The following is a 16,919-nucleotide window of genomic DNA, read 5'->3' as shown; positions in this document are numbered from 1 at the left end:
CTATTAATGATGCAAGCATTAAAATCTCTATAATTAATAAGAGAATCACAATAGTGTTATTTCGATAGCAAAAACGGAACAACGTAAACGTTTATATATACTATATTATGATCTAACGTTAAACAATGATCAGCTCGTTCATAAGAAATAGCGTATTCATTTACGTATGTGTACGTATTGGCTTGACCCGGCACACTGTAAGTTGAATTTGACAGAATCTATCACTAATTCATCGTGCTGAGCTATAAAAAAGACAAAAAAACTGACCGTTTCTAGTATGTAAATGAGTTTTATCATAGATCGCTTTCTCGGTAAAAAGTTTTTTGGCAAAACCAAGACTGCCTACCAAAGTATGTTAGCACAGAAGCTCATCGCAGAAATCCGAGTAATATATGAGCAGGAATGCTAACAGACCTTTCATCGTTCATGAGATGAACCTTACAATTGCGTCTATTCTAAAGAGAAGAAAGACAAAGCCCATGTTGACCAGTGTTTTGTGACATTATATATGTATATAATCACTTACCCATTGATTTGGCTAATTCGATAATCCGACAAGTACATTTAAATATGTACCTTATGCTGCACGAGCCTTGCGAGTCCCCAATAAAAGCCACCTAGAAATTTGCTCTTAAGCAGGAAAATTATTTTCGTTCATTATAGGCTCCTCAAGGACAATAAATGGGAACGACACTTAGTCTTAAAAAAGAATAACTTGTTTCGGTACAGAACCCCAAAAGAAAAACTGTTGTATACTACTTACGATACTCACAAACACCACATTTACTAAACAGAACGGGCGTCCTATTATAGCATTAATGTACTAAAGAGGTTTCTCGTTAATTGACAAACTGACTAGAACTATATTTAGAGGTCCTAAATAGACATGTTATTTATCATTTGTTCTTCGCGCAAAGCTATTTAATATACTTGTTTTTTTTTTTTATACGATCCTTTCTTTTTCTTTCTCTGCCACTCATCGGTACGTTACATGTATGATGCCGTAGGCTGCTAGTGCCAGCCTAATATTTCATGGTAAGTTTTATATTTCACTAATACCCATAAAAGTTCGGGTTTCATCAAAGAACGATATGACATGCCTACACAACGACAGTGGATTTTTCTTTAAATTATTTACCACTCTTTTTGGTGGCGTACCTGAGCAGCGCAAACGGGCCATTTGCGTAACCGCTGCCCTTAAACTGCAATGGAAGTAGCAACTTCAAAATATAGCACATGCAGCACTACCAATGACTCAGCACCCTCTGGCTATTTTTAAGGCTCCCAGAAATGATAATTGCTAACGATAGAAAGATTTCGGACACTTCCAAATTATTTTGGCCCATGTTTATCTGTGTCGTTATAAGATGTTGCATACATTTTTTATGCCCACCTAATTACGTTCCGAATACTTCCTTACGGAACTGAGTCGCTCGATGCTTACTTATTTAGAAAAATGCGGGTATCCCAAGCCTTGAACATATTTGTCCTTAACACAGTACAGTCTAAGTGTATTAGAGTACTAAAACTTAACCAACAGCGCAGCTCAAAGTAAATCGGTCCCAGAAGAGCACCCAATGAGGGCCGTCTTTGCCAACATGTCGCTCACATGATTGCTGGCGGGATTATTTAAAACTTATCTTTCCTTACTCCACGTGCCTCATCGAAATACACGAGAGGTCGTCAGTCAGCTTCCGGCCTGAGCGAAACCCGATCGTTCCGCCTCACTGAGTGTTTCCAAGGGTGTTCCGCGTAGGTGCGGCAATCTCTCTGAGTACGTAAGTTCACCATTCAATAAACGGCACTACCTAACCATGATACCGATGCCGCTTTCTTCTACACAACGTCAAGAACTGTCTTGGTCGTTATGGGTGGACTTGCCCCCGAAACGGCGTTGACCCAATATGGTATACGATCGAAGAGAAACGCGACGCACCGTATCATCCATTAAGTACGCACCATGAAGTTACATATTGGTAATACCGCGTAGTTTCGTTTCATAGAGAAGAGGCGAGGACCACTGGCAAAAGAGACGCCAGAACTGGCAACCTTCTAGAAGACGCAATCGATAGAAATGAAAAAGGCTACTAGCGTGGTAGCAACGAAGGTGGGGGGAGAAATTGCATGATATGGCCGTCCACCTTGTTAATCGGTTTACTCTGCAAAATGGGGTGCGAAAACTATTCCATCGAACGATGTCGAACAGCAAGCTGAATTGTATTAGGGACTTGTGGTATGTCAGTAAAATGTCTAAACAATAATGTGAGAAATCTATATAAAGTACATGGCGTATGCTATAATAAGAGAAACCGATTGCGACTGATACTCCTAGGTAATTTTTATTCGTTCTGGAAAATCGACAATATTCCACACAGTTGCGTGTTGTTTTTTCGTTTTGCGTAAGACATACCTAACGTTGCGCCTACTTCTAGACGACTGCAAAAAATACATATCATATATACGCGTATTAGAAGATGATCGCTTTCCTATAAAATAGGCCTCTAATTTACAGCCTGCAGGTTTACTAGTGATGTTATTACCCACCGTTCAATATGGCACCAAAGACATCGTACTTCACATCTAGAAAACAAACAATTTTAAACGTTCGCGTTTTTTACCTTGCATGTTTGAAACAACTAGCGTCAGACAATGAGAAAATGTTTGCAAATGCTGATTCTGGGGTCTTCGTCTTTAAATATATTGCTCATTGAATAAATCTAAATAGGTGAAATAGACAAGTATGACCTTAAAGGCATGGTAATAAGAGTGAAAAATAGACTAAAATCAGCGTATTATTCCAAACAGGAAATACTCTCCTACGTATCACCTATTGTCGTAGCGTTATAAAGCAGTAGTACAAAAAAAAGTATTCATACTAGCTATTGAACATAGCTTTTGTAACGTCTAGTGTTCCAAGCTTACATCCGGACGACTGATGCTGACAATGTTTTATTCCAACCTTTTTCTATTCGCAGCTAAGTTCGCCTATTGAATTCGAACCCTGAGTTTATTTTACTTAGTTTTTACGTGTTTCAGGGCTATCGACTTCGTACGATGACACGCAATTGCTCTGACCATTTAGGTTGCTTCACTGAAAGAATCGAAGCATTGATATATAGGTGAAAGCAGAGGAAATTTTGAGAAGTCGGCTCGTTTCAGTCGCCACCGTCATCATAATAACTATGGACAAAAAAATTCAACGCTGGGCATATTATGGGTCATTGCGGACCCATTTATATCCCTAGACGCCAAAAGCTTTGCAACTGCACCACAGTGCCCATCGTTTCACACGAAAAACAGCCGAAATGGGTAATTTGAATAACACATAGATAGAAGGGCAGATTAATGTGTGTGTCCCTCTTCGCTGTTTAGTGATTGGTAGCCGACGGCGAAGTCCAAATTAAGCTAAATTTTGTGTGTAGCTTCACGTTAAACTTCTTCCTTAAACGTTTATGTTAAACTTCTTATACGTGCCTAGAGTAGTTTTGTTGTTAACAGCTAAACCATTATCGACATGTGAAGCAATTTGAAAACGAACACATATGTTGTAGCTATAGGTACGTTGTGCTTGCTATATAGGGGGTACAATAAAAATTGATTATCATCTACTAGAATGGATTTATGCTTTCACTGTCAACGAACAAATGTGACTATGCAGAGCTCCCGATATCTGGAAAAAATTGATTCCACCAAGTACTCAACACTCGTTATTTTCTTATAGACGATTCTCAATCAGAAATGCCTACTGAGACATACCATCATACCTATTATCACAATTTAAGTTCACTGTAAATCATATCCTCGTATATCCATCAAACTGTTAGGAGTAAGCTACCTCCTCTATGACTTTTTATCCATTTCTCCCAGCGTCAGTCCATTTACCGTTTCACTCTTCATCCATCACGAAACGCTATACACAGTTCTAGAAATTGGTCAAACTTTCTCCAATCATTCTTTTACCTTTAGCCTCATCTCTCTGCGTCTGTATGACAAAACTCGATACAGCTATAGCTTCGAAAAAAATCGCCTATACTCCAGCTGCCATTATTTAGCGTATCGCATACGCCCGATATGTAGATGGTCCAGACGGCTGTAGGGCTGCCATAGCTGGCGACTCGATGCAGAAAATGGAAGACAATTGTACAGTCTCTGACATCCATAGGACGGAGTGGTTTTGCTCGACATCGCGGACTATGCCACGTTACGCTAAGCCAATGCTACGGCAAGAGATTCATACGTACGGATGTACCACTTTGATGAAACGTGTCATATCTACGTGGCATTTTTGTCAGCACAAAAACTGTCGCCATAACATCACTACGTCAACGATTGGTGGCCATCTACGGCGGTCGGTGTGTCTTTTTCATCTCCGTTCGTGTTTCATGGAGGCCTAATCTACGAGCCCCTTGCAGGTACGGGCCAACGGCGAGGTCGTCACGTTTCTAATGCGATGCAACACAATGGACGAAACCTGCACACCTCACCGGTTTCTCCATTCTGTAGAGTTCCCGAATACTAGGGTAGAAAGCTTTTCCAGGCTAAGCTTAGCCTTTCCATCAGCTGCCCCACAAGCCCAGTCGATGACCTCGAAGGGAAGCACATAGATGCGTACACGAGATGTCACTGCTGTGGCAGTGAAAGATGCCCCTGGAGACTGATAAGGCAAGACATGGATTTCGACTTGCCAGGGCTCACCCAGCTGCCCTTCTATAGTCTTTTGCTGCCGATGCTGCCAGTAGCAGTTGAGGCCTGGTCGCTGCATGGATGATCTGACTTGCTGGCATAGAATGAGGTCCAAGGATCAATGGCCTGCTTGTGTTCGCCCAACGAAACTGTAGTATTATGTATATCAAATGTCGGGAAATACGCCATGCTCGAGATAAACTGAAACAGCATTGATGTCGCTTGTTTATATACCGCATCTAGATGAAAACAGATAGATAATAGTTTGCGTTGGTCAGCAGGGTCATCCCGATTGCTTGTTAACAGCTGAGAGAATCGTAACTGCGGGCTTGCTCATTTAATGGAACTTACGTATCATTCGATCAAGGATTTTATTCGAAACCTAAACTACTCGTAAGGTATCTTCGAAAATTGCGTCTTTATTTTTGGATAATCTTTTTAATAGGTGAAGCTTAAATAAAGCCCTATTGGTACGCGTGCACTCGTTGAAGTTCAAGAGGCGAAAAATAAAACGTTCCCAACAGCTGCTAATTTTTACAGTAAACTTTTGGGATCGTCATGACGTATCTTTTGTGATTCATATTTCGGTTGATAATTCGCACGAGATAGGTAATGCCAGGGGTTGCTCTTAAAATCCGGACTTCGTCTTTAGGCTCATCTAGAATGCTGATATAAAACAAGTTTTTACAGTTTCTATCCAGATACGTCGACTATTTGTATGCTTGTAGTTCTCAACACATGAATACATGTCTTAGGCTGGCCTTTAGTGAATTGTCAAACCTTCTTAATAAAATCTTAATAGGTACTTGTTCGAGGCAAAGACATTCAACATAAGTGATTTTCGTTACTAATTAGAACACGAACTTTTTCTCTATGTCATGACGCTTTTGTGTTTTTTTCTAGAAAGAACAAACTTTCTTCTGGTACCATGAATACCCACCTGATCGAACCGCTATGATAAACAGCCAGTCAAAGTATATCCTAATTGAACTCGAATAGCTGTGCATGCAGGCCGAAAAAAAAAGAGGTAAAAACATTAGCAGGAACGGAATCGAAGACGAATGAGAAGCGCGCAAGTCACGTCGCTAAGCTAGTCACAGGTTAGTCATATGGTATCGGCCGCTATAGCAGAAGCCTCTGTAGCATCGAATAGATACAGGAGGCAGTGGTCGGGCAACATTGATGTGCAGACATGAAACACTCACATGGGATAAAGAGAACTTCCATACGAGGAGCGGCTGGATGCTGTACAACTGCTACGATGAGTCAGGAAGGGCTGGAACGGACAAATTGGGACCTACAGGAGTCATACGTAAAGCTTCATTCGGCTTCTTTTACCTTTGTTCTGTCATGCCTGTTATAACTGGAACCTTGGCGATGCTCGTGCTGGCGAACGAGCTTGGAAATTTCATTAAGCACTCGCAGTAAACTCGTAGCAGGGAACAAGCGTAAGGCTTAACAGAGAGACCTCGCCCTTGTACTACAACGCAGCTAGTATGGCCCTCAGCCGCAGCTATTCTAACAGCTGTTACTATCTTTGCTCTAATAGTGAATACCGGCGATGCGGTAAGACGGAACTAAACTGGGATGCAACTCACGACTTAAGCGAGGGGACAGACGATTTGAGAACGCAAAGTTTCCCACTTCCACTTATAGCCTTCTAAGTCACGGTCATAGCACCGTGGAATAGGACAGCGACGAATGGGGCACGCAGCCCGCAAACAAAAAGAAGTATCCGTAACCGCAGCAGCAGCGATCCCTCTGATATCGTCAGCCACCTTCAATTCTTCCTTTAATAGAAGTAGTTAATAGAATAGTTCTTTCCTAAACTATGTACGTTTGCGCTTTACTACGCATTGATGTAAAGTAGTCTTTATGTTTCTGTGAATTTGTATATTTTGGTGTTGTCCGTCTATATATCTCAAGTCAGTCTTATGGCTCCTCGTTATATATATATATATAGAACAGCTTTTCATCTTCCTAAATCGCTAATCTTATGTCTAGAAGTGCTTTCCTTTTCACTTCAAAACGTCACCGCTATGTAAGATTATACTGCCTTTTATGCGGAATTCATCTACAATTTTTGAGTCATCATATATTCAGAGAATTTACTTAAAACACAAACTTCCTATGGCATCCCAAAAAAAGACACTTCGGGGAGGCGCCCCAAGATATCTGGTCTATCCCCGTACTGAATCAAGCATATCTGAGAGAAACAGAGACCTCTTTTACTTTCTGTGTCTAACACCTATCAATAACTTCCTTTAGGGTTACATATTTACAAGGTTAACCCGAACAGACCGAACAAGAAGGCCAACTAGAGGCTATTTTGTGTGACGAAGGAGGTCAAAATTCAGGCAAAAAAAAATTTTAAAAAAGCAGCATAAAACCAAAATTAAATCAATTTCAATCTGTTCGCTATTATAATTCAATTATCTGAGTACATTGGAATATTTTTTATATACTATGCATGGCCCGGTAGAGATTTCGACGCTAAAGCTCACTTGCGGGTGTACGATACACAGTTTGCTTTTTTGTAATGTTTATACGCATACAATGAACCCTAGTGTTTATCTAGAATTTGTGCTCCTTTAAGGCCTCTACCTTCAGTATCTTAGAAAACATAGTGATAAGGAAAATAACGATCGCTTCTAGAAAGCGATTGTTGTTTATCGACTGCAATACGATATAGAGAGCTTTCGAGTTTAGCTTTTTTTATATCCAGGATCGATATTACAGGCAGAGACCATTCAATCATCTGAGGTGCAAATAGGTATACCAATAAATAATTACGTTTTTACATATCTTATTTGCTCATCCTTGGCATTCACTAAACTAAGTTTGGACACTTTTATTTTATATATATATATATATTTTTTTTTATAGATATCTTTATAATATTATATATTTATATTACTTAGCTGGATTAAACGTTTCAAATAGTTAAAACACTTTGCACCAGCTAACACCACCACTAAACACCAGCTAAAAACAATCAGCTTTCTATGCACTAGACGAATCCAATTTCATTATTATTATAATTTACATTAACAAAAACAAAATTGAACATTGATTGAAAGCCACTATCGAAGAAAATAATGCCTGATTACAAAGTGGGATGGCCGAAGACGGTTCAAGATTCTCTCAGCATTGTTTCTCTCAAAGGTAGATTACCTCATCAGGATTCAGTGTGGATGTGTTACATGGTCGCACGTACTTGTGTTCCTCACTTCCGACTGAATTCGTTAGCAATAACTATTAAACATAGGCTCTGTACGTCAGGACACGGTACGACATTGAACCGAGTTGAAGCGTTATAAAGATAAAAGGAGTATCTAATGAACTACATATTCCAACGTACAATTCCGACGTCAGCTAGCTATAAAGTCACAACACCTGCTTGGGCCAAAACAGGTCGTCTCGCAGCTAACTAGGACGTATCTAAGCAATTGTGCGGACATCTAGCTCAATGGCATTTGCACCGTGAATAATTAAGCATTTATAAGAAATGCCGAAACATATTAATTTTTCTAAGACCCTTTGAAGTACTTAATCTCCGCTGCTCGTTTTCAGAGATGTTTCCTATATCAACAGGAGAAGAACTCTACCTTTTCAATAACGCGAAAATGTATCCATTGAGGTTTCCATTATGAAATTTAATGCCGAAGAATGTTCAAAGGATTCGAAAATATACATAACGTATGGCTTAATTTTATAGGCTACTGATTCGGTGACAAGAATATTCTTGAAAGGATTAAAATCTATCTATCTTCGACGTTTTTGAAATTGCTTCTAGCTTAGCTTCGGTTCGTTATGCCCTTACAATTTTGGTCTCTAATATTTCTTTGTTAGCCCCTCTGTGACAGGGCTCGCCTCCAACGTATCTACGTACATTTTCCTTGAAAGGTACGTGTTATCTATACTTTCCAAATATATTAGTTATAAGCAACAATATTCTCCAAAGAAGCAGCACTGTTTTAGTAAAGTGATAACTGGCCAACATAGAAGAATTAGGGAGCATCGATTCGTTCAGCGTGCGATTTGCTGACTCGTCCAAACGTCAAACTTTCTCACTAATAAGCTATTCGTTTTACGAGAATAGGCGAACATAGTACAAGTTGGTTTATTTTGGACCTTATTTTACCCGATCCACGAGCATATATCATAGGTTACATTTTCCTAGTCTGTAAGTTACTGCTATCAATAGTGGGAGCAACGTTGCCACCCGCTTCCTCCTTCAGGTTTTTTTCTATCCTGATGTCTCTCGGCAAGTCGCGAGGCTAACATGCGACGGTTCTTGGCTTTGTCATTTAGTACCTTGAACTTGCACGACCTAGAGAGATTCTGCGGCTAGATATTAGGCCTTCGTTTCACGCTTGGAGCGATACCGCATGACTTTCTTGGAAGACGCCAAATAAAGCGGCATTTTTGACAGCAATGGTAGAAAAGAGCCGAAATCTGACTGGATTCACTCTTGGGCGAAATATCCGCTGAACCCGGTAGTCACGCTTCGGTAAGGAACATTATTGCCATATGCGCTTTCTTGCTGTGCCCTGTGCCTTCCGATCTGTGCCCCTTATTAAGCTCGAATACGAAGAGACTGCCGGGCTCTTAGGGATAGTGGAACAACAATCAACTACTGATGATCGATTTTGCTTTAGTAGAATTTTTTTTTGTCGAAATAGCATATGAAACAACTGTGATAAGCCATCTATATGTAACGATAGTTGTTAACACAAGAAACACTTAGCAGACTAGACTGTTTATTTTAGACTGTTAAAATTTATTATAGTCATCAAAGGGATCGTCTGAGGTCAACAGGCAGCCAATGAAGTTTAATAGTGTGGATTTGTGTATACAAGAAAGTGGTGGTATGAAAATAATTTCGGCTGTTAGTCACGTTACCCTATTGAGAATTACCTTATTGCTGCCATAAATATGTTAAGAAAATAGCCAACCAAAGCTCGCGGCTGGTAATAAGCTGTTACTAATATTTCCTACCTAATCGCCCCTATTACCGATAAAATTTTAGAGATTAGCTTGTGAGCTTTCGCCACTTGGCTATCCGCACTCACAAGCCCATGAATGTATCGACCATACGTCTATATAACACAGTTGCTGAACGCACACATGCTCATTAAACCAATTGCGTCAAAGCAGACGAACAGCGATCTAGCTTTGCGTCTGCTCCCCTTACCTTTGTGCGTAACCACCGTGTCAAACCGCATAAGCAGACACTAATTTTTCAATTATAAAAATATCTTTTCCGTCACCTGCCCTTCATGAACCTTTCGGTACTGCGCTTCAGTCTCTTTTGTCGGCTTTCTCGCTGCAGCCCTTATCTCTTTTAAGGTAACCAGCAGTGTTTATATGTCATTGTTTTCAAGAGGTGAACCTGGCAAGGTACGATTTGCAAGTACCTGTTGACTGGTGGGTTTGTTGGCTGTATACTGTTGGTGGTTGGGGTTTCTCTTCATCCTGCCCCTCGCCAGCTCCAAATTTCCTGCTTCTTTGCGGCTACTATTCATGTTACTTGTTCTCTTTTTCCTTTTCTTTTCCCTACCGGCCTTTTTCTGTCTTCCAAGCGCCTCCAATTCCCCTGACCTTGTCCCTGATCGACCCGGATCTCACCTGTGTACATATAGGTGGTCGTTTCGTGCACCGTCGTGTTTGCCCACCTGTCCTCATCTGCTTTTCCTCTCTACCATTCCCTTTCTGCAACCTTGTATGTCTCTTCCCTGGTAGAAGAAGCACCCCATGCCTTACTTTAACAGTTATTAGAACATATTCATCATAGCTAGTCTTAGGTGTTTTCTGAGTGAGCTAGTGCGTTCTACAAACTCTTCTCGCCCGCTACTCGGCAGCGACCGCCGCCCCTTAGTACACCAACTAACCCTAGCCAGACCGTTAAGCTATTCTTGCCGCAAGAGCTAAAAGAAGAAGATAAAATAAAGGAGACAGAACCTGCCAGCCGATTTGCCGATTCGATTCAGCTGCGTCCGGACAGCACGAGAATATCTGGATTTTCAGCAAGCTCCCACACATTTTCTTCCACTGGTGCGGACGCTTGTCGTCTCGGTTCCCTTCAGCTCACCCCAACTCCAGTTTTTCGCTGCCCTTTTTTCGCTTGTCAACACAGCAGCGGCAGCATCAATGAACGTACATCGCGTACGCTGCATGACACTGCTGTCGCGGACTGAAGCTGGCCGGGCAACCCACAAATGAGATCTATTGTAATGCAGAAATCGACAATCGAGGCAAATAGAAAGGCAATCGAATAAACGAACGCTTACATCGATAGTATCGGGTGAACGAGTTTCGAGTACCGCTAGGTAGGCACTTCCGTATGTAATGTAAGCCCGTTGCTGTTGGGCCTACTTTGAATGATTTTTGAATTGTGTTTGCTTGCCGTTGTCCTGTCTTCGTGTTTACGTGCGCGTTCGTATCCGGTCCTGGCAAAAGGACGCCGAAACCAAGTGCGTGCGCTTTTGATACGCGAAGCGGAGATGTGTGTGAAATGCCAGCAATATACGCTCATGATGATTCAGCACACATCGGCAGGAAAGGAGCGGCGACGACAAAAGCTGTACTTTGGCAAACAACGACTAATGTTCCGATTCAGGACATGGTGCAGTTCTGTTTCCTAGGCCCATAGACATGAAAGGAAATCCTGTTGGAGTAGATCTATTCCTGAAACGCTTTGAGGCGAAAGGAAGAGCTATATCGGTAAAAAAAATTCACTATTAATTAACAAAAAATCTCTGTGTTAAATTTAGGCTGCAAAGTCGAGATATAAGAAAAGTTATTAAAAGTTTATAAATGTTCAGTTATAATTACTTTTTAATCTTGTTTTATTCTGCCAATTAAAGCAACGGATACTTTTCTCTATTCGTAGTCTTTGATCTTTTTTCTCTATTTTAGCTTCTATTTATTACGTATCGTGGCTATCGGTAATGCTGTGTATAAATACCCAAATATGAAAAAATAAACACAATACGATGCAAGACGCATATTGTTAAATTTGTCTACAAAATGCTTCCATTCACTCGTCTTAGTTAACTATTCGAAACTAAGTTATGTTTTTTCTCCTACTGCCAATAAAAGCTTGCAATGCACTTTCAGCAATTACCATGAAAGATAGTTACGTCGCTCGATGGTGCCTACAACGGGAACCTAATCGTTAAGATTGTATCTGTCTCTGTCACTCGGAAATAACTGAAAAAAAAAAAGTTGTTGCTACGCTAGGAGAAAATTCTGCTAAAGATAGTGGGTAAATACTTGAGTGCTTTGAAATTGCCACAGATGGAAAACGCGAACACGCGCTTTCAAGTGAATTACGTTGAGGTTAAGTCCTTGATTTTGCGATTTTCGTTCTTTTGTTTCTTTCGAATACTTCGAACTTTCGAATACTTGAGTTTTCTGAGATCAGTAGAATGAGGATCAAACTAGCAACACTGTATAACTACACGCTTAGTTTGCTTAGCTCTTCTATAGGCTAAGCAAATGGGCATCCTTTTAACCCTCGTCCCAACGATTTCGTTGAAGCACTTCGGCTTTTTTCCTATTATCTGTCACTAGCGTCAACGTCGTGCTAGAAGTGATGGTTTTTTTAGCAGTGCACCCATAGGTGTGATCATTGACAACGCCCAAAAACACTCTTCTATAATGTTTATAATACGTTAATAATTATATGTTAATAAGCAAATAACTGTAAGTTGTGACCTTCTTGATACGCGCAGTGAGTGATTATGCGTCTCAGCATTTATCACCTCACGAACGTACCCAGTACATTGTTCCTAAAAAAGAGCACACACACACACACACACACACACACACACATTTCTATCAATACGCAACGTACGATATATAAAAAAAAATGGTAAAATTGTATTTTAATTTCCAGTTTTATAGCTAATACTTATTCAACACATTGTCATCTGCTTGGTTACTGTTATATTTGGTTACTGACATCATTTGGTAGACGAAACTGATAGGATTGCTAGCCATTCCTCAGGCTATATTGCAAACAGTCATAGATCTGAGTGCATGTTTATATGAGTAAAACAGATGTTATGATTTTAGATTTTGCTCATATTTACACTACAAGCGACCCTGATTTGTTTTTATTATAATTTTCATTATACTATTAAGATGTTTAGTTATTACTGAGGCAACTTAGAATTTAGCTTCCGACTAAAAATGTCTAAGTGACCCTGAATTGTTCCGCATCGAGCAAGATTCAAGTAAAACCGCTAGATACTATGTGATATTAGAGCTGCTTCTCAGTTTGTATCGATGGTAACTTATAACAATAATGGAAGGGTCACAAAGACCGCCTAAAACGAGTAAAGTTCCAGAAGATTTTTACGAAGCCGTCATTTTGCCTATGGCGAAAGATTGAGGTGTATGTACATGAACAGACATTTTCAGCGACAGATAAGCAAGTGATCGGACGTTTCGCTATAGTACAACACGACACGTGCAGACGTATTATTTAGTGTTTGCAATTTATGATGGGCTATAACACGGTGCGAAAAGGAAGGGACGGTTCTTACATATATTCATACGCACATAAGATGGCAACGACGGCATATCCTGGGGAAGCCGACGCCTTTCTCGATGCTGTTTCCCGCTCCTTTCAGTGAACTTAAATGCAACTGCGAAAAATAATGTTTTATTGACAAATAGTAGGACGCAAGATGAGAAAAGTCTGAACTGTTTCGTAGTGCTTCTCACAGAAAGTCTAGAGAAGTAGGTAATTGTCATTTTTAGAGGAGATCTTGCTGTTTAACATGCAAGCGTTGTTGCGGTATATCCGCTGCGTTCCATTTCTGTACTATTATTATAGCTCTTTAAATCCGTATTGGAATTGCACTTCTGTATATAGAAAAAGATCATTTTTAAATTCAATTAGGTCACAGTTTTACACTGTCTTAGATTGTGTCATTATATACCGTCTGCAGTTTAACAAGGGTCTGTTTCTTCCAATGGAGCTAACGCATTCAGTGCAGACTTATTTACTGTATTCTTTCTATGCGCACTACTCGCCGTTCTCAGTTTCAAATAACCGTATATATGCCGATGGGCGTCTTTCTACTGATAGCTAAAATCACATAATGAGACAAACTTACATATATCTGTTGCCGCTGCCGTTACTGCCAAAGCCACCCCCTCTGTTTCTATCAGACGTTCATCGTCTCCGAAGTTCTTGCAGATCCCACATCTACGGCTGCACCAGGGCATTCGTGCCCACCACCCCGCTTTCACTACCATTACCTACAGCAGCAGCAGCAGCAGCACCACGCTTTTTACGCGCGTTCTGCCAGAGATCGTATTATTAGCGCCTGTTGTTGCTGCTGCTGCTGCTGTGTTCAGAAAAACAATTGGAGTGTTCCCCTTTCCCTTTCATTGATGGGAACATCTCTTTCCTTTTTGTCGGTTATCCCTCTCCCATTTCCCGTCCAATGTTCTAGAGGAGGGCCATTGGCGATCGCCGTGGTTCGACTTCTACGGGCGGTTTCATAACAGCCTAGCACGCGTGGTGGCTACCCCCGCTATCATAGTCATTGCATTGCTGACAGTAGCGAAACGCAGCGATGCTCGCTGACCAAAAGGACTCTAAACCGTCATCGGAGTAGTAAAAGGAAACGGAGAATCAGCCAACGAGAAAGAGGCGCTTGCAATTATAAGCTAGATCTCCATGGCAGCTTCGTTTCAAAGTGGTCGTGGCGGTGTTGTGATGATGTTCTACATCGGTAGGTCGTAATTCGCAGTTAATCGTAACGGGTCGTTTGACGATGCCGACAAGTAGCTGGATCAAGCGATGGGACCTGTGGACGACAAAATACTCTAGGCACAGCGCCGTTCCTTACTGTATTATTAACAGTGCTCAGAAACAAGATAAAATAAGGCAAGAGGGGTAAATTTGCGCCAACCAACCTTGCCGCTACAACTGCGTAGATACTGGCGTAACGAGAAATACTGTGAAGTGCAACGTCCTCCTCTGCTGACGAAAAGAGCCTGGAGACGTGAAAAGCCTGCGGCCGTTATTTCCAATTGGTTTAGGTCGTCGCAGATGTTTACAAGTGATACCGTAATCTAGTCGGTATAGGCGAATGTTGCTAGAATTCGCTATTAGAAGAGACAGCCTGATTGGCGGCTCGTATCGTGGGCGACGAAAAACAAATGACGATCACTCCGATACGTTGACGTACGTAACGAAACAGCGAGACGTGAGAAAAACATTAGCTACGAAAATTGTTTATGCAACAGTAGATGCAGTACAAGGAAGGATAAAGGAGCCGCGTAAAAGTGGGAAAAGTATTGCGGAGAAATCGTGATAAATTTTAGCTAGCTCATTGATTTGTGTTTAGTAACAACAGTTGTATAGACGAAAGTATGGACCCAACGACAAGTCGAAGTGTTAGCTGATGTTACTATGAGATTAAGTGCGCACCCGTTATTAAAAATCACTTGTACTTAATAGACAATTACATGATGAAAAGCAACGATCATAATTAAATTAGATTCAATCGTTACTCGTAGACAAATTTATATTGGTGACGACTGCGAGCGACAATAAGGCATTAACACGAAATTTTTCATTCGAGAAATTCGTGTTTTATTGGACAACTAATTGTCTACTACAAACTATTGTCTCATAACGCTAGTCGTTGATAACTGCTTTGCTTACGCCTAAATTGACGCTAAAAACAAAATGGTCAATGAAAAAGTAGTTTTACATCGTATTTGTATCAGTCATTTACTTTTCGCTCTGTGCTGTGACTGGACTCTCTTGTTCTGAATTCAAAAAGCTCTAAGTGGTGCTACGTCACCGGTGCGTACGTCCGCCGGAAATGTTCGTGGCGCTCAAAGTGTTGCTGATGCTCGGGACAGAGATCCTGGACGTGCGGATAGTGCGCGAACACTCTGCTCACTTACGCCTTGGTATCTTGTAGAGTGTTATACATTTCGTGCTGGATAATAATGATTGACAATTACAACCAAAGATGCCAGCTCACGTCATAGCCGTTATTTGTACTCGAAAAAAACGAACCCTTCTATCGATCGAATCAGATCAAGCGCGCGTTGCTAAACGTGAGTGCGACATCAACCAGTTATCGCTAGCGTGCTCTTCATTCCGTTGAGTGTCGCGTCGATTTCATGCAACAGGGCAGAAGTGCTGCTCGTGGCTGTTCGTACCATGAGAAAGACTGTAGACTAAAGAGGGAAACGAATAGAGAGAAACAGAGTGTAGGTACGTTTGCGATGCGTTGCCTCTCAGAACGTCTCGGCGTATTTCGTGAACTAACTTTGAACGATGACTCACACAGCCACTTCCTCTACACCAAGCGTTTTTTTCAGGACTTGATCTATAACCCTCTACAGGAACAGCGGCCACAACAGGAACCTATAGGTGGTAAGACGGAAAGAGTTCTTTTAGGTCCATGCTTGTGTGCGGTTTAATTTCATAGGGGAATGGCAAACAGGGATGACAATTGAACTGAACCTCGATGATTGCGCGATGCTATGCTATTATGGGTCATTTATGGCACTAGAGCTTCTTTCGAGCCTGATGCTTTCAGTGGTCAGTTTCTCATACCTTGCCCCGACAGCATTCGGCGTGACTCATCGTTTAGTTGCACGGCTTTGTCAGCCCTGTTATACATCGCAATTGAAAAAGGGACCTTAGGTAGGCTTTTGTGTAAATGTCACAGTAGTTTCTGTTTTATCCTATTGGTTTTCGTTTGCCGTCATCGAAGACAAATGGTCACCAAATCGCTATAAGCGTAGCCACAATAAGCCGTCGCACTACAGCTGCCCCCAACATAAACGACGACGACGACGACAGAAGCAGCTGCATCAACAAAAAGCATGTGGTTTCCGTTATTTGTGGGCCACTTGTATTTAACAACCTTAGTCAGAGGCGATGTAGAAAGTTTCCATTACGATTTCGACAGTATCTAGACCTCTAAATTCTATACTAATGCAAAGTTTCTCACGGTACCCCGTCTCATTCCACTTCTATTTTTGCTGCAAAAGCTTTACCCTGTTGGTTTCTACACACACATACGCATGAAAGCTGTTGAGAGTGAATCCATCGCATGAAGTGACAGCTTCATACACTTTTACTATCGACATCAAACAATCTGGTGAAGTCTCATACTGCCCAGGAGTCGACTCAAAAAAGAAAACGACTTTGTGGCTATCTCCAAGCATATATATACTGAGGAGCC

General features: G+C 41.1%; 1 protein-coding gene across 9 annotated transcripts in view; it reads left to right on the top strand.

The window, feature by feature from the left end:
• Nucleotides 1-14,216: 14,216 nt before the first annotated feature.
• The window catches only part of Nmdar2 (glutamate ionotropic receptor NMDA type subunit 2), a 64,399-nt gene continuing 61,696 nt past the window's right edge, over nucleotides 14,217-16,919 (top strand). For 3 of the 9 annotated variants that reach the window (XR_015323088.1, XR_002671643.2, XM_086982675.1), the window contains exon 1: nucleotides 14,218-16,102. The gene's annotated coding sequence lies outside the window, so the exon portion shown is untranslated. Of the gene's footprint in view, nucleotides 16,103-16,919 lie in introns of all 9 variants that reach the window. The other 6 variants (XR_015323084.1, XM_086982665.1, XM_022795777.2 and 3 more) reach the window with 4 other exon arrangements.

The sequence above is a fragment of the Varroa destructor genome, unplaced genomic scaffold, assembly GCF_002443255.2.
Source record: "Varroa destructor unplaced genomic scaffold, Vdes_3.0 BEIS01000001.1, whole genome shotgun sequence".
NCBI lineage: Eukaryota > Metazoa > Arthropoda > Arachnida > Mesostigmata > Varroidae > Varroa > Varroa destructor.
Note: the sequence above shows the minus strand (reverse complement) of the source record. Positions and strands in the feature narration are given on the sequence as shown.